At 42.8% G+C, this 21,433-nt stretch overlaps 1 protein-coding gene and 1 non-coding gene across 2 annotated transcripts in view; both read left to right on the forward strand.

Annotated features, from left to right (window-relative positions):
- The first annotated feature begins 5,543 nt into the window (after window positions 1-5,543).
- Window positions 5,544-5,615, forward strand: trnag-ucc (transfer RNA glycine (anticodon UCC)). The gene has a single exon. It is a non-coding gene; the product is annotated as a tRNA-Gly (tRNA).
- Window positions 5,616-9,125: 3,510 nt separating this feature from the next.
- Window positions 9,126-21,433, forward strand: part of LOC129711254 (procathepsin L-like) — a 35,977-nt gene continuing 23,669 nt past the window's right edge. Inside the window, exon 1 of the mRNA XM_055658779.1 lies at window positions 9,126-9,254. The gene's annotated coding sequence lies outside the window, so the exon portion shown is untranslated. The remainder of the gene's footprint in view (window positions 9,255-21,433) is intronic.

Genomic DNA, 21,433 nt, shown 5'->3' on the forward strand with positions numbered 1-21,433 from the left:
TTTCCAGTTAGGAAATTAATTTTGTTAATTGGTTTGAAACCCCAATTCACTTGGGCATTAACTATTCTCGGGCTGTTTGGGTACAATACTATTCCTATAGCAAGGCATCCAAGTGTAAAAAATCCACTGAACAATTAAATACTATGCTCATATAGATCCACTCTGATCACGTGATTTGTTTTTGCTTCAAGCAGATTTTGTAATACTTTGCTTTTAGTCCTGTTACGTATTCAGGACTTATTTGCATTGTCAGCAAGATTGCCATGTCATTTTGCCATGATGCATAATAGAGAGAAAACGCTTCACTACGTTCTGATGGTCAAATGTCAGGATTTGCTTTTTTCCTACCCTACAATATGTTTAGCAAAATATTAACTTATCCTGTGAGCTAGATCATTATACAAGCCATTATGCAAACCAATCTTATTGCTTTAAGACTTGAATCTTAAACAGTGGATGAGACAGATACTGGACAAAATGTACTAGTAAAGTGGTTGCACTCAATGTTTGCATTTTAAGTATTACATTGTGTCGACACACATTTCAAAACCCATGATTGTTCAGCTGAGCACTCAATGCACCTTTAAATATTCTGCTTATTTATCAATTGACAATACCAATTTTTAAATACAATGCATTTCTGGAGAATATCAAACATGTGGTTTAGATGGCACAGTTGGACACGGGTACATCTTCAACCAACGTGAACAGATTCAAATGAGTTTAATGTGCCAACTGTCCGTCCCCCCCCCCCCCCCCCCCCCCCCCCCCCCCCCCCCCCCCCCCCCCTTCAGGAGAATTGTAGCATAACAATGATTGTTCAGTCTTAGAGTACTCATATTTCGCATTACTTGCCCATTTCTGTGGATCCTCTCCCCAACGCGACGACCATTGTTGCATTGCTGACTGTGGAAACTTGTATACAAATTGGCTGCTGCATTTTCTACATTGCAGCACTCACTAAATTTGTACTCCTATCTCTCACCTATTGTTTATCCTGTAATCCAACCTCTGCAATAAAATGGAGTACACTAGCAAGCTAATAGCTTATCAACTTAGAGCTGAGCACAGTAGTGACAATGATTAATATGATTTGAATTTGGATGAACACTGCCTTGCATTACTTCAGCTTGTGACTACACTTATGGCACTTTGTGCTACAATTCCTGGCACTACTTGCAGGTACAGCAAGTCTTACTGTGGGATAATGTTTAAACTGTCCAGGGGTATGTTAAATAATTTTGGTTATTCATAAGTCTAGTTGTTTGTCCTGTTCCATTTTAAGCTGATTGTTTTGGTACAGCAAAGATAAGCTCTTTGGAATGACTTTTTCAAACTGATATTGTACGCCATTCCGTGCAGAACTCCGGAGATTGAGAATTAGGAAGTCATAACTAGAGTTCAAAAGACTTGAAATGCACATTTCCACTGAATATACTCCATTCTTACAGCACTCAATAAAGTATGGGAATTGGTTATTTAGGCAAAAAATACACCCTTTCCACCAACTACTCAAAATGTGTATTGGTCTGCTAGAAATATTTCTTGCCTCATACCCATAGACCGCCCAACATACGTGAATAATAAGGGCATGGAAAAGGAATAATGTTGCACAGCTCTCCTGAAATTCATTTCAGGCAATTCAGTTATCTGTTCTATATATCTGGAACCTCACTGACGTGAGCTTACATTATTCACCAAACAGCCCCGTTTCTGGCTTATACCTTGCGTGAATGTCAGGAGAATTAAAAATAAGCATTGACCCTGGAGAGGACATGCACAATTTATTTAACACCAGCCATCTTCCAGATTTGAAGAATGTAATCTTAATGGGATGGAAGTATAGCATGTGTTTAGAAGAACAAAAGTTATACGATTCTGAAAGAAAATGTGGGCCAACCTTTAACCAAACCAGCCTGAGAAAATATCTGTAAATTAGTGCACATAATTAAATTATTTCACATGCACTGTGAGAGGCTAAACCTTTCCAAACCAACAAAATATGCTGCAAAATATTAGCCTTTTTATGGGCTGTTGTTTGATCCATCATGCCTTTGGTGTTTGTACTCCAAATTGTCCGATTTCATCAAGCATTATCAATGTGACCTGTTCCTATCTTACAGTAATTGGCATCCTTTTTAAATATACATCTCATGGTGTTAACCACTCTGTGGAACAGCAAGTTCCACTTCCTGAGCTTTGAACTTTCATACAAATGCAATCTATTAAATTCTGAGGTATTTATATTTGAAGGATAATTTGAGTAAAATATTTTTTTAATCGTCTACATGTATTTGCTTCAGAGGAGAGGTTAAAACTTGAGGTTCACCAATTTAAAGTCATTTTCAGTGGGTGCAATGCCTCACTTTGGGGTAAGTGGTTACCCTAACCTGTATTTGGATGCTTGTTGCTACCTGGTTTCCTCACCTAACCACTGGATCCTGTTTTTTACTATTGTGGTGCAACTGAACTCATCAGTATATTGTTTCAAGAAGCTTTTGAGTTATATGAGAAAAGCTATGGTATGTTTTTAATATAGTTAAGCTGATTAATGAAAGATGCCATATTTTTGTGGGGCAAGGTGGGAGAGGTTGAAGTCCATCTTTTATTTATCAAGTGTTGTATTTGCCTTAACATTGCAATGGTTCCACTGATTTCTAATGCATTTGGTAATTATCTATTATAGTCCACTATTATTATGCATATGATGCATGTATTTAAAACACTTCTAATATTTTTTTGTAATCTTTGAGCATTCATTGCTCTTTGTTTAGTCTTCTCACACACTAATATCTTAATGTTGTTAACAAAGGATTTTATAACCATACAATTTAAGGTGATCAAGGCCTGTTTCTTTAACATTTATAATAAACTTTTTAAACCAAGTTTTGTGGTATTTTTAAGCTTGCTTGCTAATGTCTTAGTGAACCATTATAAAGGCCACTGCAGCTGTTCTCAGTTTCAGCAAAAGTGAACCACAGAGCACTTGTTTAGCTAAGAAGGTATTGGTTTAATATTGCCATGTACACTGAGATACAGTGGGAAAACTTTGCTCGCTATGCAGTCAAATCATACTGTACATGAGTACCATCGAGCCATACACAAGTACCACTAGTGGTGCAAAGAGGAAAATACCAGGTAGTAGAATATATTGTTCAACATTATAATATTACAATTGGAGAGGGTGTGCAGGTAAAAAAAAAAGTGTAATGGCCACTGAGGTAAGTTAGGATATCATATGAGATATTGTATGAGATTGGCAAATGAGAGGACCATTCCATATTCTTAACAACAGCAGTGGGTAAGGTTCCTGATTCTGGTGGGGGTATCGAAGCTGTTCCTGAATCGTGTGGTACATGCTTTCATTCTTTTGAAGGCATACTAGGCATTGATCAAACAGACTTGGAGTACTGCCTTTGATTTCAAGTACTGGAGCCATCTTGTACCATCTGAGTCTGGCTTTATGAGTATTTTCTGAAAGTCAACTAACTGAGTGAATAGCCTTTTGGCGGGTATCAATGAATGTTGCAGGTGGGTAGACATGGAAAGTGACAACTAATGATGCTTTTGAAAAATTTAGTTCAATGGGGTGCAAGTGAAACAATGTCAAGGTAGGTTTAGGTTTATTATTGTAATGTGTACAGAGGTATAGTGAAATGCCCTGTTTGATATGCCATTAAATCAGAAATACTATATGTAAATGCAATTAAGCCAAATTCAAAAACAATAGAGGAAAGGGAAAGATGCAGTGCAGAATACAGTTCTCAGCATTGTAGTGGACCAGCTCCAATGACAGTCCATTGTCCACATTGAAGTAGAGGTGAATCAAACTACTGTAGTTTATAGAAGGACCGTTTATACAGCACAAAAAAAGGCCCTTCAGCCCAACTTACCCATGTTGACCAAGATGCCCCATCTACACTGGTCTCACCTGCCATCTTTGGCTCATGTCCCTCTAAACCTTTCCTATCAAATACCAGTCCAAATGTATTTACAGATATAGTAAAGATAAAGATACAGTCACAACTACTTCCTCTGGCAGCTTGTTCCGTACACCCACCATCCTCTAGGTGAAAAAATTTGCCCCTCGGATTCCTATGAATTCTTTCCCCTCTCACCTTAAACTGGTGTCCTCTGGTTCTTGATTCCCTGACTGGGTAAAAGACTGCATTCACTATTTCCCCTCATGGTTTTATACACCTCTATAAGATCACTCCACGGCCTCTTGTGCTTCAAGGAATAAAGTCCTAGCTTGTCTAATCTCTCCCTATAACTGAGGCCTTCAAGTCCTGGCAACATCATCATCTCTGCACTCTTTCCAGCTTAACAACATTCTTCCCATAGTAGCGTGATCAAAACATCATTAACATCTCTACAACTGTAACTTAACATCCTGATTTCTAAACAATACCCTGACTGATGAAGGCCATTGTACGGAAAGCCACCTTGGCCAATCTTTTTTTTTATATACCAGTAACGCCACTTTCTGGGAACTATGTACCTGTTAAAGTTCCAGTGTTTAGCAAGGGAAATAGAGAATCCAGAGAATTGCAGGCCAGTCAAGATAGGGAAAAAATGTTGGAGTAACTCAGCGGGACAGGCAGCATCTCTGGAGAGAAGGAATGGGTGACGTTTTGGGACGAGACCCTCCTTCAGACCGACTCTGACTCAGCCCTGATTAAAGATTAGCCTCTATAATCTTTGGCCCCGACTCTCAGTCTGAAGAAGGGTTGTTTGTTGCCCCTTTCTGACACCATCCTGCTTGAAGCAGCCTATTTGACTGACACCATGAAATTAATTGCGGTTATTAGCTTGGATTGCTATGATCTCTATCGCAAAGGAAATACCAGTCACTACACGCTCCCCTTCATGACACATATTATTGGATTTGACTATGTAGTCAGTCATTGGAATTCCTTACAGAAAAGCGCCACCTATTCTGGGACAATTATGGATGGGATAGACGCCTGGCCACACCCCTTGTTCCTGCTCCTCCATTTCATAGTATGATCCATTTCCTGCATTCCCCATGGCCCTTGATTGCCTTGTAGTTTGAACCAAAGATCTTATAGCGTTTGGTTTGAACGGATTCAATGTCTCCTTGGTAGGGAATAAGTTATTTCTCACTCCATCTTAAATAGATCTAGGTATCTCCTCTCATCATCCACCCTGTCAATTTCCTCTAGAATTATATGAAATAGCATAATTGTTCTAAATTCCCACATTCAATTTATTAACCTCCTCTCAGACGTCAACCCAGAAATCAACCTAATTCCTGAAGACAAAAGGAGATCTAACAGGTACAGATCATGTTGAAGAGGTAATGGGAGACGATAAAAAGAATTAACGTTGGCAGCTGCTCGCATTTTGCATTCTTCTGGCCTGCATAAGTCCCTTTATAATTTTTACTGTTGGAAAAAAAGTACGTTTCTTCGTGACATCTTAAAATTAAATGGGGGTGTACAGCATAACATTCTCACTGTAACATTGTTACGTGTGTGTCTAATGATGTAAGGCGCGTTTTCACTCTCCCTTCCAGCGCTGCGATGGTGGTATAGTGGTGAGCATAGCTGCCTTCCAAGCAGTTGACCCGGGTTCGATTCCCGGCCATCGCATCTGTTTTGAAGAAAGGACTAACTGGGTGTTTCCTCTATTTTTAGTCGCTGTGGATACTGATGGTGTAATGCACATTGTCACAGCTTCAGGGGCGAAACTGAGCGTCCGCCGGCTGCGGGAACAGGCAGCGCAATGAGTTTAAAACAATTATTATTCGGCCCCCTTTTATATGTTCTCCCACCTATAGGAACATAATATGTGTCAGGTGCCCCTTCCCCCGCCCGACCCTCCCCACGGCAGCGGCCCGGGCTGAAGACGAGCAGCCGCAGGCTCGGCGGTGCCTGGTATTGCCGGTGGAATGAAGCGGCGATGCTCCCCGCCCGCCAGAGAAATAACAGCCCGGAGAGGAGAGGAGGGCTTCGGGCAGGATCACCCAGTAGTTGCGGTGCTCTCTCGCTGGTGGGGTGGGCAGACTAGGGGAACCCTGCTCAGTGACAGTCGGCTCGGGGGCTCCGGACCAGGTTCCACCTCTCCCTGTCTGATGGACTGACCACCCGTGACACCCGTTAAATGACATGAAGGATGGTTTGGCCATAGCGACTTCACCTCAACACTATCTTGTAAGTGAAGTCAAGTCGAGTTTCTTGTCATATGTACGAATTTTCATACTGTACGATGACAATCTTGCTTGCAGCAGCATCACAGGCAACACATAAAATATAAATTCTACATAAATTAACAGACCCTATAACTGGGACAGTGAAAAGAAAAAGATAGCAAAGAAACAAGACGTCAGTACAAACATACTAAACTAGGAAACGAGTCCATAGTATTCATTTGTCGAGGTAGGATTAGGGTTGTGACGGTGATGATAGGTGAGCCTCTGAGGCAGAGGCTCATTGATGCTTTCAATGATGTGGAGGGCTGTGCCCATAATGGACCGGGATGAGTCCACCATTCTTTGCAGCCTCTTGTATTCTTGTGCATTGGAATTATAGGGCCAGGCCATAATGCAACCAGTCAGGATACTTTCCACAGTGCATCTGTGGAAGTTAGATTGTTCAGTGGCATGCAGAATCTTTTCAAACTTCTTAGAAAGTAGAGACATTATGTGTTTTCTTTGAGATTGCTATTAAATTGTTGCTGGCTGTGTCACCTTGCAGCCAGCTATTGAATGACTGTACTTGCATGAAATTTTTGGGGAGAGCATTCTCTGTTTGACTCACTACATTCTCAGGAATTTGTAAAAGCATTTGAGTCCCCGACAGTTAGTTCTGGAGTTGCCCATTCGAGCCTCCAGATGTCAGCAGATACTGTAGTCCTTTTGAATACTGTTCAACTCCGATAATCCATTGTATATAAATCCCAATGATTCAGCATTGGACTAATTAGGCCTCATTCCACATCCCCTTTAAACTTACATGGTTGACATGAAAATGTATTATACTACCATGTAACATCTAAAACCATGGCAAATAGATATGTGTTGATGCATTAAAGGGAGTAATATCTAATAATCCAATAAATCTAGAAATCAAAGTAATTGCAAATGCTGGAAATAAAAACAGAAAACGCTGCAAATATTCGATAGATCAGGCTGTATCTGTGGGAAGAGAAACCAAGAACAGTTCTGGTTGGAAACCTTTAATTGGAACTGAAATTGGAGACAAAAAAATTATCATTAAGTTGCAGGGAAGGTGGGGCGGGAGGATGTTTCTAATATGATTAAGTGGGGGTAACCAAGGGGAGAAGCTTTAAAGAAGATCATCTGTTGAATAGGAGCACTTGGATAGTTGGAACATAGACAGAAGAACATGGACAAAAGAATGTGGGAATTGCAAAGTGCAGAGCAGAATCTGTCCTTGGCAGGTCAGGCTGAGCGTGTCTCGTGCTCCCAGAGAGAAAAAAAACCCATGTGGAACAAAATCGGGAAAGTTTACTTTAGTTTAGAGATACAAAAAGTCTGCCAGTCCAGCATCAGCAAAGCCCTGGGGATGCAGGATTCTCTTCCGACCTCCAATTTACAGGCAGTAAAGTGCTGGGTCATGATAAATGGAGCTAACTGTTCTGGTGTCTAAGCTCTAAAACCTCAACCCAATGTGGAGCCCGCCCTATTAATTGGTATTACCACTATACTCTGCACTATTTATTTTCTCTTTTGCACTACCTTAATGTATTCATGTAAGTATTGTCTGCATACCAAATTACAGTGAAATGCTTCACATACTTTCTAGGTAACTAAAAATAGTGCAGAATAGTGTGTTATAGGCAAAGAAAGTGCAGATAAAACAAGCACAAGAGCCGCAACAAGATGGTTTGGAAGATGGAGAATATATCCTTATGGCCAACAAAACACACAAGATACAAAGACTTGAAAGCACATACCACCCGATTCAAAAACAACTTTTTTGCTGATATCAGAACTCTCATATGCTGATGATGAATGCTGATCTTCCGATCTTTCTCATTGTAGCTCTTGCACTTTAAAAAGATCTGCATTTTCTCTGTAGTTGTACACTATATTTGCAACTCTGTTTATTTACTCTTTTGCACTACCTTGATGTAATCATGTATGGCACAACGTGCAGGAGTAATTCAGCGGGGCAGGCCGCATCTCTGGCGAACGTGGATAAATGTTGTTTCAGGCTGGACCCTCCTTCAGACAGCGAAAGCTGGAAGAGGGTTTGCGGTGGGACAAAGCCTGGCAAGTGATAGGAAATACAGGTGAGGGGTGTTTTTGATTGTCGGATGGATGGACCAAAGCCATAGAAGGGAAGAAGACAAAAGGTTGTGAGAAGAGGTGCAAAATGTGAAGCTAGAGGAAGGAATATAGGGGAAAGTGTGCCTCCAGTTTGTGGCTGATCTCATTCTGGCAGTGGAGGAGGTCCAGGTCAGTATGGGAAGGGGAACTAAAATGGTTAGCAGCAAGGAGATCCTGCAGGTCTTGGTGGACCGAGTGCAAGTGTTCAGCGAAACAGTTGCCTAATCTACGCTTGGTCTCATTGATGTAAAGGAAGCCAATTCGGGAGTATCTATCCATGTTCTCAAGAGATGCTGCCTGACCTGCCGAGTTCCTCCAGCATTTTTTTTGTAAACCAGAATGAACAGTCCCTTCTATCTACTCGTGTAAGGTGTGATTTGCTTGCATAGCATGCAAAACAACGTTTTTTTTTTAAACTGTAAGTTGCTACATGTGACAATAATAAACCAAAACTGAGATGAAGTAATTCTTTTTCAGCCAGAGAGTTGTGAATCTGTAATTCTCGTCCACAGAAAACAGTGGAGGTCAATTCATTGGATGTATTCAAGAGAGAGTTAGATATAGCTCTTAGGGCTAACAGAATCAAGGGATATAGGGAGAAAGCAGGAACAGGGTACTGATTCTGGATGATCAGCCATGATCACATTGTGCTGGCTTGAAGAGCCGAATGGCCTACTCCTGCACTTATTTTCAATGTTTCTATGTCAACACTAAGATGGCATTGCGCTTCTAGGCATTCTTTGTTCACTGCATCCCTTCCATTGCAGGACTGTTGATGAGAGAAAAGGGGGCTTTTGTCATTTGAAGATGGCATGTGAACGAGAAATTTACCCAGAAAAAGCACCAGGAGATGTTTTCCTCAGAACTTTCTCTCCGTCGCCTCTTGTAACTTGGAGCAAAGGTCCCCCTCCTAATGACACGATTCCTGCTGAACAAGGTAAGTTGTGAGAAAGAACTGCAGATGCTGGATAAAATCGAAGGTAGACACAAGATGCTGGAGCAACTCAGTGGGTGAGGTAGCATCTATGGAGAGAAGGAATGTTTCGGGTTGAGACTGAAGAAGGGTCTCGACCCAAAACGTCACCCATTCCTTCTCTCCATATGCAGCCTCACCCACTGAGTTGCTCCAACAAGGTACGGTCACGGTGGCGCAGCAGTAGAGTTGCTGCCTTACAGCAAAAATGCAGCGCTGGAGACTACGGGCGCTGTCTGTATGGAGTTTGTACGTCCACCCCGTGACTTGCGTGGGTTTTCTCCAAGATCTTTGGTTTCCTCCCACATTCCAAAGACATACAGGTTTTTAGGTTAATTGGCTTGATATATGTAAAAAGTGTCCAGTGTAAAAATTGTCCAAATTCCAGTATAGGTTCAAGGTCACCGATTGCCGGAGTGCTGTGCTCGTTATCTCCACTCGAGGGCAGCAGACCCAGAACTGTGAACATGTTAAATATTGAAGATAGACACAAAGCGCGGTATAAAGGAGAGGTGATGTTTCAGGTCAGGAAATCAACAGACTGTTTTATGGATTGAAAGATATTGCAGGCCATTTGACCCACCAAGTCCACGCCGGCCACTGATTACTGTTTCACATTAGTTTTATGTTATGGGCCTGTCCGACTTAGACCTCCTGGTGACCCACCTACGGCTCGAGAATTCCCACCACTCTCCACTGTGACTTTATTCTAGTCGCCGCAAATTTTCAAACATATTGAAAAATTCACGGCGACCATAATGAGGCCGCGACTAATTCCCAGAATACGGGAACTCCTCACGACCATGAAGGCGACTCCCCGGCAACCACCCGCGAACATGCGGTGACCATGTGGCGACTGCATAGTTTCCTGCAGTCGCCTAAAAAAATGCCTAAGTGGGACAGGCTATTTCTTCCTTTTGCATCCACTCCCTCCTCACATTGTGGACTATTTACAGAGGCCAATTAGCTCTCAAACCCACACGCCTTTAGGATGTCGGAAGAATCCGGATGAAATTGTTTTACACAGAGAGTGATGAATCTCTGCCACAGAAGGTAGTTGAGGCCAATTCATTGGCTATATTTAAGAGGGAGTTAGATGTGGCCTTTGTGGCTAAAGGGATCAGGGGGGCATGGAGAGAAGGCAGGGATGGGATACTGAGTTAGATGATCAGCCATGGTCATATCGAATGGCGATGCAGGCTCGAAGGGCCGAATGGCCTACTCCTGCACCTATTTCCTATGTTTCTATGAAATCCATATGTTCACCGAGAGCACATGCACATGTTGGTCGCACCCAAGGTCAGGATCAAACCTGGGTCTCTGGTGCTGTGAAGCAGCTACTCTACCAGCTGCACCACTGTTCCACCTTGTTATCTTGTTCTTCTCCCATTTGGAAGTTGTGGTCACCCTACCATAAAAGGAAAGTTCACCTTGCAGAACATTAGTCAGTCGATGAAACCTTCCCCTATCAGTTTAGAACCCTCCACTCAAATTACATGAGATTAGTTTAAGCAAAGTCCTCTCTAACATGTGTCTTCCCACACCACGCGTGATAGTAACCTCAGTTCTTTCACCGCATCACTGCTTGGCTAATGTGTGAGCTAGTTGATTAACCCACATTTCCTGCTGACCAAACTATTGTCTAATCATCAGCACAAAACTTCTGCTTGGCTACAAAGATATAAGCTGAGCTGAACCAAAGCCCATGGGTCCCATTCAGGCAGCATTTTGGTCAACCTCTTTAATCTGAAGTGTGATTCTGTCAAAACATCACCCAGCCATTGCCTCCAGATGCTGTCTGACCATTGAGTTACTCTAGTGCCTTCTTTTTTGTTTCTGGTAAACCTCTTGTGTGCCATTTCCAAACTCTTCACATCCTTCCTGTAATGGGGCGATCAGAAAACTCCAAATGCAGCTTAACCAAAGTCCTGTAAAGATGCATCATGACTTTCTCAATAATGCCTCAACTGATAAGACAAGCATACCTTCTCCACCACTCTATCTACTTGTGTTGTTCCTCTCAGAGAGCTATGAACTTGGACCTCAAGATCCCTCTATACATCAATGCAGTTAGGTTTTCTGCCATGGACTGTATACTTTCCCAACGTACAACACCCGCACTTGCCCAGATTAAACTCCATCTGCCATTTCTCTGCCCATATGTTCTCTGCCCATATTTGACAGTCTTCATCATTGTCTGCAACCCCGCCAATTTTTTTGTTGTTGTATTGTCTGCAAACTTGCTAATCTATCAATCTACAATTTTGTCCAAGTCATTTATAAACATCACGAACAAGTGACGTGTTTTTGCCCTGGGGGAAATTTTACAGGGGGGCGTTGTTCCTATATAAAATGTGCCACCGAAAGAAGAAGAATAGGGGATTTTCCAGGTGTTTTGGAAAGCAATGTCGCAACAAAGGGCAGCCAATAATTATCCTGCAATTGGCCTCTTCACAAAGGGAAGCCAATTATTTCTCCATCTTAGCACAGAACTCTTTATAGGGAATTCACAAAGAAGGGACATTGCTCCAGGAACTCTGGTCTGTAGATTTGTTTTGATATGGGAGAACTGAAGGGGTTACTGCAAAAGGAAGTTGTGCAAAACGGAAAGATTATCCATGATCTCATTGTATTGGTATTGCTTTGTTATTGTCACAGTGGTCACAGTAAAAAAACATTGTTTTTGTGCTTTGACCAGATCTTACTGTAGCAGCACAATGACTATACATGAGTACAATCAAGCTGTTACACAAGTATACCAGGTTGTGCAAAGAGATAATATCAAAATGCAGTATATAGTGTTACAAAACTATTTCATTACAGTTACATAGAAAGTGCAGCTTAAAAGAAGTGTAAGGACAGCAGTGAGATAGACTAGGAGATTAGGACTGTACTCTTAGTTTATAGGAGGGCCGTTCAGTGGTCTAATAACAATGGGGATGTAGCTGTTCTAATACATGCTTTCAGGCTTTTGCATCATCTGCCCGACAGGAGAGTGGAGAAGAGGGAATGATTGGGATGTAAATAATCCTTGATTATGTTGGCTGTTCTCCGTGTAGATGAGGTCAGAAGAGAGGGAAGAGAGAGGTTGGTTTGTATGATGGACTAGGCTACATCCACAACCCTGCAATTTATTTCAGTTTTGGGCAGATTTGTTGCCAAACCAAGTTGTGATGCATCCTAATAAGATGCTTTCTATACATCTGTAGCAGTTAGTACGAGTAGTTGTAGTAGTACATGCCAAATGTCCTTAGTCTTCTGAGACTTCTGACATTTCATGCCAAATGTCCAAGTCTTAAACAATTTGTTCAGAGCTGATGCTTTAGATGTCAAGGAAAGACTTTGAAACCACTTCCTGGCTTGAAGTCATGCAGGACTCTTTCTGGCAGTTTTTGGTGCAGTAGGCTTGTACATTTAGACAGCAGCATGTCCTGAAACGTCCCCCTTATTGTGAGGTGTTGATGTGCTTTCTTAGCCGTAACTTCAAAGTGGTTGGATCTGGACCATCAGTCGGAGATATTTACACTCAGGAACATGAAGCTCTCGACCATCTTGGTGGGAATGAGTATGAGGAACTCCTGGCTCTTGCTTCTATTTGTTGTGTTCTTATAGAAACATAGAAACATAGAAATTAGGTGCAGGAGTAGGCCATTCGGCCCTTCGAGCCTGCACCGCCATTCAATATGATCATGGCTGATCATCCAACTCAGTATTCCGTACCTGCCTTCTCTCCATACCCCCTTATGTTGGAAGGTGACATCATAGTCGGTATAATCCTTTAGTATTGGTTTCTTCTACATTTCCTCTTCTTCAGTTCCTGTCCTGTCTTCATTATAAGTCATTCAGTCTTTCAATCTGAAGAGGGGTCTCGACCAGATAGTCATCCATCTTTTTTCCCCAGAGATAATGTCTGACCTACTGAGTTACTCCAGCACATTGCGTCAATCTTCATTATAAGGCAATGGCAGTGTATCCGTCAATGCATCCTCCTTAGTTGCAGAGTGGAGAAATTTATTTTTAATCGGTTAGTTCAGAGCTGATGCTTTAGATGTGGAGGAAAGACTTTGAAACCACTTCCTGGCTTCACGTCATGCAGGGCCCTGGCACTTCTTTTCTGACAGTTTTTGGTGCAGTAGACTTATACATTGGACAGCAGAATGTCATAGACTTGTAGAATATTACTGTGTGGAAACAGGCCCCTCAGCCCAACTTGCCCACACTGGCCAACATGTCCCATCTACACTAGTCCCACCTGCCTGCATTTGGCGCATCTATCTATGCTATTACTACCCATCTTGTCCTCTTCTGGTTTGCGTTGTTTTTAAATTTGTGAAAAAACGGTACCCTATATCGCTGGGATTTTTCGCCACCTTTCTCACCGTTCTCCTCTGCTCCAAGCGCACCAGGTTTTGTACCGATTGGTGAAATATTACAAAAGTTATTGGTCTGTTATTCGCTGGGACGGCGATGCCCCTTCCGGCACCCGCTGTCAATCATCGGCCCCGAGAATAAAGCTGAAGGAGCGGAGTGTGGGCTGTGTTCGTGGGCGGGGGCTGGCTGTATTGTTTTGTCCTGGTCTCCACCATTCTCTCTCCTGAAACTTCCCCCCTTATTGTCAGGCTCATCCTCACCCAGTAGCCAATCCCACTGGAATGGAGCAGGTACTTGGAAACATTGTTACTGATCTAGCATCTGTGGAGAGAGAAGCAGAGTAAACCTTTCAGGTTGATGAACATTGAACGGAACAGGAGAAAGTTAAAGACATAAAATTGCTTAAAATTGCAGAGGAAGGGGAGGAGGTGGGGAGAACAGTAAGATCTGTAAAAATCAAAAGCAAAGCTGTAGATGCTGGAATCTGAAACAAATGGGGAAAACTAGAACAAAGGGGAAAACAGACCTTTCTTCAACCAGTGTTAACTGTTCCTCAACTGTTGCCTGATCTGTTTTTTCCCAGCATTTTCTGCTTTTTGTTCAGATTTCCAACGTTAGTTTAGTTTTAAATCTGGCTGGAAATCAGCTGGAAATTTGAAACAAACTGCTGTGGGAAAAAATCAGATCAGCCCACATCCGTGGAAAGAGAAACAGTTAACATTGCAGATTGAAGAAAGCTCCGTGTTGGGTGATGAGCAAGTAAGATCATTGACATAAGTGGTGGTGAGTATTAGTCACACCTTTTCTCTTTCAGGCAGATCCACCATTGCTTGTCTCACTACATCATCCCCCCCCCCCCCCCCCCCCCCTTCACCGTACTACAGAGGAGCAAAGTAAATGTGGAAAAGATGGCATGTCTGCTTTTCTCTCCAGCCCAGCCAATCTCCAACTTTTCCCAGTGCTGATGAAAGGTTATCCCCTCTCTAACAGCTTTGGATACCGTTGCGGAAGGGGATACTCTCTCAAGAAAAGAAACAGCACCAGCCAGTATCAGTGGCACCACAGCTGCCTCTGTGGTGGAGCAGGGAGGGTCAAAGGGTAAGGCAGCGGTGGTGATCGGAACTATATAATTAGGGCCACAGATGGGTGTTTCCGTGTCAATAACTGGACGTCAAGATGATGTGTTGCCTCCCTGGTGCCAGGGTCAAAGATGTCTCTGACTGTGAAAGGGGAGGCTGAACAGCCTGATGTCATGGTCCACAGTGGCATCAACGCCATAGTCAGAAAAAGAGGCAAGATCCACCTATAACGAATGTTTTGGAAGTAGATAGAAAGTTACAAAGTAGAGCCTCTGACATTTTAAATTTCAGGATTACAGCCTGTGCCACATGCAAGTGATTTTTAGAAATAGGTTGAGAGTGTCGTACAATCCACGGCTAAAGAACTGCGTGGGAAGGAGGGTTTCATTTAGCTGGATCATTGGGCTCCTTTCCAGAGCAGGTGGTACCTGTTCAAAAGGCCAAAGGGGATAATCCTTGAAGTTATAGGCTACTGAGTCGTATATCAAGGGTAGGATCAAGTGGATTGAGTAGATGTGCAGTATGTTTGCCTTCATTGATGGGTCATGGGATATAACGGTTGAGAAGTCAGGTGCAGCTGCAGAAAACTTTGTTTACGCCACCTTTAAGGTTTTATGTGATCGCCCTACTACAGGACCAATGTGGAGGCTTTGGAGAGATTGCAGAAGAGATTTACTAGGATGTTACCTGGATTGGAATGTATTAGCAGTAAGGAAAGCTTGGACAAACATGTTTTCATTCCAGTGTCAGAGGCTGAGGGGCGTGCTGAATGAAGTGTATAACATTATGAGAGGCATATGTAAAATTCCCAGGGTAGAAATATCAAATGCTGCAAGTCATAGAGTTAAAGTGAGTGGGACAAAGTTTAAAGGAGATTTGTAAGGCAAGTCTTGTTATACTCAGAATGGTTTGTGCCCAGAACATGCTGCTAGGGAAGGCAATGGGAGCAGATACAACAGCAATATTTAATAGGCATTTAGCAGACACATGGACAGGCATGGAGTAGAGGGACACGGAGTACATGCAGGCAGATGGGATTAACTCGAGTGGAATCATGGTCATGGCAGACATAGGGCCTTTTCTATGCTTTATTATTATATATTATTTAACCTGAAACATTAACTCTGTTTCTCGTGCCACAGAAGTTGCCAGATCTGCTCAGTATTTCCAGTGCACTCTGTTTTCAGTTCAGCTTTTTACAAGTGTCTTGTGGAGAGGTGTAGAAGTTGTGAGGTTCCACAGTGATGGCAGCAGTGGTGCAGGCTGCCAATATTGAGTGTTGATGTTGGGTTGTGGAAGTAGTCAGAGGTTCAGGATGCCATTTTCCCCAGAAATTGTGGACCGAGCATGAAACTGGTTGCACTTCCTCGTCAGAATCTCAAATTCATCAGCTTTCTCGCATGATTTTCAGTAAAAGCTTAAAAAATCTGTCACTGTAAACATTGGGAAAAATTGTCTTGAAGTTTATTTTCAGATTGGTGAATGTTAGAGCCTGGCCCTCTCTGGGCTCAGAGTTGGAGTGCCTTTTGTTTTAATCAATAGCTGAGAATATTGGTGTACTGAGTGAAATGTCATGAATTGTCAATGATACCAATCATGGAGTCTCGGCATGTAGTGAGGTTGATATCAATCAACTGTAACGTCACAAATGAGCAAGTGTGTGGAGAATTGCATTGAGAAGTGTGAGGTGGATACTTTGGTGGATGCTTTCCTTCTATGAATGTGCAGAGTCAAAGATCATCTGCATGTTTTTTTAGGACGGCATGGTGGCGCAGGAGTAGGCCATTTGGCCCTTCGAACCAGCATTGCCATTCAATATGATCATGGCTGATCATCCAAAATCAGTATCCGGTTCCGGCTTTTTCCCCATATCCCTTGATACCGTTAGCCCTAAGAGCTAAATCTAACTCTTGCATGAAATCCAGTGAATTGGCCTCCACTGCCTTCTGTGGAAGAGAATTCCACAGATTCACAACTCTGGGTGAAAAAGTTTCTCCTCATCTCAGTTCTAAATAATAATAATAATAATAATAAATTTTATTCATGGGCGTCTTTCAAGAGTCTCAAGGACACCTTACAAAAGTTTAGCAGGTAGAGGAAAAACATGTAAGGGGAATGAAATAAATAGTAGAGACATGACTAGTACACAAAGTAAATACAGAATTCAATACAAAACACAGTATGAGGCAATTAATGCACAGATGAAAAGGGAGGGGGACGTGGGGCTAAGGATAGGCAGAAGTGAAGAGATGGGTCTTGAGGCGGGACTGGAAGATGGTGAGGGACACGGAATTGCGGATCAGTTGGGGGAGGGAGTTCCAGAGCCTGGGAGCTGCCCTGGAGAAGGCTCTGTCCCCAAAACTGCAGAGGTTGGACCTGTGGATGGAGAGGAGACCGGCTGATGTGGATCTGAGGGACCGTGAGGGTTGATAGGGGGAGAGGAGGTCAGTGAGATATGGGGGGGGGGCAGATGGTGGAGGGCTTTGTAGGTGAGGATCAGGATTTTGTAGGTGATCCGGTGGGAGATGGGAAGCCAGTGAAGTTGTTTGAGGACTGGAGTGATGTGATGCCAGGATTTGGTGTGGGTGATGAGTCGGGCGGCTGCGTTCTGGACCAGTTGGAGTCGGTTGATGTAGGTGGAGCTGATGCCAAGGAGAAGTGAGTTGCAATAGTCCAGTCGGGAGGAGATGAAGGCATGGATGAGTCTTTCAGCAGCAGGAGGTGTGAGAGAGGGTCTGAGTTTGGCGATGTTGCGGAGATGAAAGAAGGAGGTTTTAATGACATGGCGGATGTGAGGCTCAAGGGAGAGGGTGGAATCAAAGATCACGCCAAGGTTGCGGGCCTGGGGAGATGGGGAGACAGTGGTGCCGTCGATGGTGAGAGTGGGGTTATTTGGCCAACCCCTTATTCTTAAACTGTGACCCCTGGTTCCGGACTCTCTCAAAATTGGGGACATTTTTCCTGCATCTACCTTGTCCAATCCTCTACGAATTTTTTATGTACAGCCCTTGCAGCACCCGAGACCTGGGTTTGATCCCGATTATGAGTGCTGTCTGCACAGAGTTTGTACGTTCTCCCCGTAATCGCATAGGTTTTCCCTGAGATCTTCGATTTCCTCCCACACTCCAAAGACGTACGGGTTTGTAGGTTCATTGGCTGGGAATAAGTATAACATGTCCCTAGTGTGTGTAGGATCACTGGTCGGTGTGGATTCGGTGGGCCGAAATGCCTGTTTCCGCACTGTATCTCTAAAACTAAAACTAAAATGAAGAGAGTCATTAGCAATAAATAGGGAAAGAGTAAAACTCTGTTATCTGACTGTTTGCCATCTGGTTCACCAACAAATGTTTTTTGGAATTCTCATCCTCTCTCCGGCTCCCTTGTTACCCCGTTCACCATCCTATGATGTCTGAAGGATCCCGACGCAAAACGTTGTCTATCTATTTCCCTCCAAAGAAGCTGCCTGATCCACTGAGTTCCTCCAGCATTTTTGTTGCTTCCCTTTAAACTTACCTTGTCTACTGAACTGTTACTGTGCAACATCTTTCAACATCATTAAATTTGTATAACATTATTAAAAGTGTGCTGAGGTATTACTAGAATAACATCCAATAATCCAGAAAATCCACCCACCCAACAACACAAAAGTGCTGAACATTCCAGATTAATGGAGTTTTACAAAAGTTATGATGAACCTTTATAAAGCACAATGAGAGTACAGTGTCCAACCTTGGTCACATCATGTAGGAAGACATGACGGTCCTTATGAGGGTGCAGACAAGGTAGTTCGTAGAATGGATCCTGGGATATCAGCCGCAAGGTTAGACTGAGGGAGCAAAGGAGGCAGAGGGAAGATTTGACAGGGGTGGACAAGATTATAACAGGTTTAAATAACGGAGACAAAGATGGTGCAAGCACGAAGGACAGAGATTTTTGGGTAAGCAATGTGGAGAGGGTGGGTGGATCTGAAGAACACTTTTACACTGAGTGGCGGGCACTGCCTTCTAGAGTTATGGAAGTAAACACCTGGCTTCAATGGGAAATTGCAGATACACTTGAGGTAATTGGGCTAACTGGTTTCCTTCATCGTCATGATGACTCATTGTGTCAGGGATTCTTCACATGATTGAAAGTTAGAAGTGCAGTTTCACTTCTGACACAAAACTGCCTTGGTAGCAGGATATTTTTCGATTAACTGATATATTACAAAACCGCTTGTTCCTAGTTCTGGTTGCTAAGGTTGCAATTGAGCAAACTGCGTGCGGCATATTGATATTTAACCTCCAACTTCCTCTCGTTTTCAGTAAGCCGGTCCCGAGACCTGAAATAGTTACTTTAATAAGTCGAAACCTCGATAGGAGAAGTTGCAAAAGTCATGTGACAGGAATTGCAAAATACTGGGTGGACGTCTCGGGTACATGATTTCGAAAGCAAAAATAACAAGTGCATTGGATCCATTTGATTATTCAGCTGCACAAAGATCCAATATGTTGACTCAAGTTATGTGTGGTCAGAAAGTTTGATAAGGGTGCGTTGGTGGTTATCTGCACAAACTGTGCTGCTTGCTGCCTGACTCTCATGGAAAATAATTTTACATTACATTTTATACACCCTAGCAAACTTCAGAATAGAGTTGTGGTATGTTTGCATGAGTGAGGAAATCTTACAATGACAAAAATGAACAGAGAGTTTCAATGCTATGGGTAGGCCTTACAATGAGTCTTTAGGTTCCAAAAGTCCAAGTGTCACTTCAAGAATTCTTTAGGATAGAGTCCAGGCCCGGCCATAGAATTGATTGGTTCATTTATTGAAAGATATAGCTTGCAAACAGGCCCTATGGCCCAAAGATAGAAACAAAAAGCTGGAGTAACTCAGTGGGTCAGCCAACATCTCTGGAGATAAAGGAAAAGGTTATGTTTTGGGTCGAGACCCTTCTTCAGACTGGCCCACTGTGTCCATGCCAACTATCAATCACCCATTCACTCCAGTTCAACGTTGAGGTCAGGAGGTAGATATGTCAGTTATTGGGATGAGATACTCTCCAAGTTATGGATTGGTTTTCTACATGTCAGCGGATCAAACTTCAACACTCTGGGCTCACCATTGATCAGAAACTGAACTGGCAGCCACATATATCACGTGGTAACAAGAGGCTGGATATTCCATGATCCTCAACGTAGAGTCAACAGACCAGTCAGCTCACTACACCTTTGCCAAGCAGCGGCATCATCCCTATTGACACCATCTTTCAGCACTTGGCCTGTAGACTTCTATGGTGAGACCATTCAAGTGCTCGTTTACACACTTATTAAATGCTGTCAGTACATCTGCCATCACCACTCTTTCAGGTATTCCCTTCGGGGTAAGAGCTCCCCTTTCTTTTCCCCCACCTACAAGGCACGAGTCCATTGTGTATTAGAATGCTCTCCACTTGCCTGGATTAGTACGGGTCTCATTCAAGAAACTCAATACTATCCAGGGCAAAGCAGCCCAGTTGATCAGCGCTCCATCCACCAACCTGAACATTCTTTTGATGTACCATCATGATGAACATCATAGCTTGCACCATCTGCAAAATGCACTCCAGTTACTTGCCCAGGCTATGACAGCAACTCCTAATTCCTGTTATCAAGAAGGACCCAGAGAAAGGCAGTGGGAACACCGCCACTGATGGGAACACTGAGGACCAGCATGGAAATACCAACACTTCATCAGTGTCCTGATGCAGGATTTCGACCCCAAACATCAACAGCCTCCCCCTCCCCCACAGATGCTGCTTGATCAGCTGAGTATTTTTATGGGTTCCTCTTCAAATCACTATTTATCCTGAGTTGGGATTTTATCGCCAGAATAAATCCTTGAGCTTCTCCCTCAACAACACTCTGGGGACACCTCCAATCCGTGGACTATAACGGTTCAAGAAGACAGCCGACTGCCACCATCACAAGAGCAATGTGGGATGAGCAAGAAATGTCAGTGTTAGCCAGATACTGAAAAATGATTTTTTTTTTTAAATTACCTAATACAAAGTTAATATTGATTAAACTGTTGATGTACATCTTCAATCTTTACATTTACATTTAATCTTACTCTCTTGGTAAAATGTTATCATATGTTGCCTGGTTGATCATAGCAAACATTGAGTCTGTTCGGTACAGTAGAGAGCATATTGACTGGTTGCATCATGGCCTGGTTCAGCAACTTGAATGTCCAGGAGCGGAAAAGACTGCCAAAAGTGGCGAACACTGCCCAGTCCATCACCGACTCTGACCTCCCCACTATCGAAGGGATTTATCGAAGTTGCTGCCTAACATCATCTAACATCATCTAAGGCAGCTAACATCATCAGAGACCCACACCATCCTGGCCACACACTCATTTCACCACTGCCCTCGGGAAGAAGGTACAGGAGCATGAAAACTGTAAAGTCCAGGTTCAGGAACAGCTTTTTCCCTACAGCCATCAGGCTATAAAGCACTACAACCTCAAATAAGCTCTGAACTACAATAGACTATTATTATTATTATTATTATTATTATTATTATTATTATTATTATTGCACTACTATTGTTTGTTTTTTGAATATGCGTGTAAGTGTGCTTGTGAGTATGTGTATATATGCACTGAACTATCTTTTTTCTTTGTTTAAGAAGAAAAACTGCAGATGCTGGAAAATCGAAGGTACACAAAAAT

Source organism: Leucoraja erinacea, chromosome 29 (genome assembly GCF_028641065.1).
Source record: "Leucoraja erinacea ecotype New England chromosome 29, Leri_hhj_1, whole genome shotgun sequence".
NCBI classification, from domain to species: domain Eukaryota; kingdom Metazoa; phylum Chordata; class Chondrichthyes; order Rajiformes; family Rajidae; genus Leucoraja; species Leucoraja erinaceus.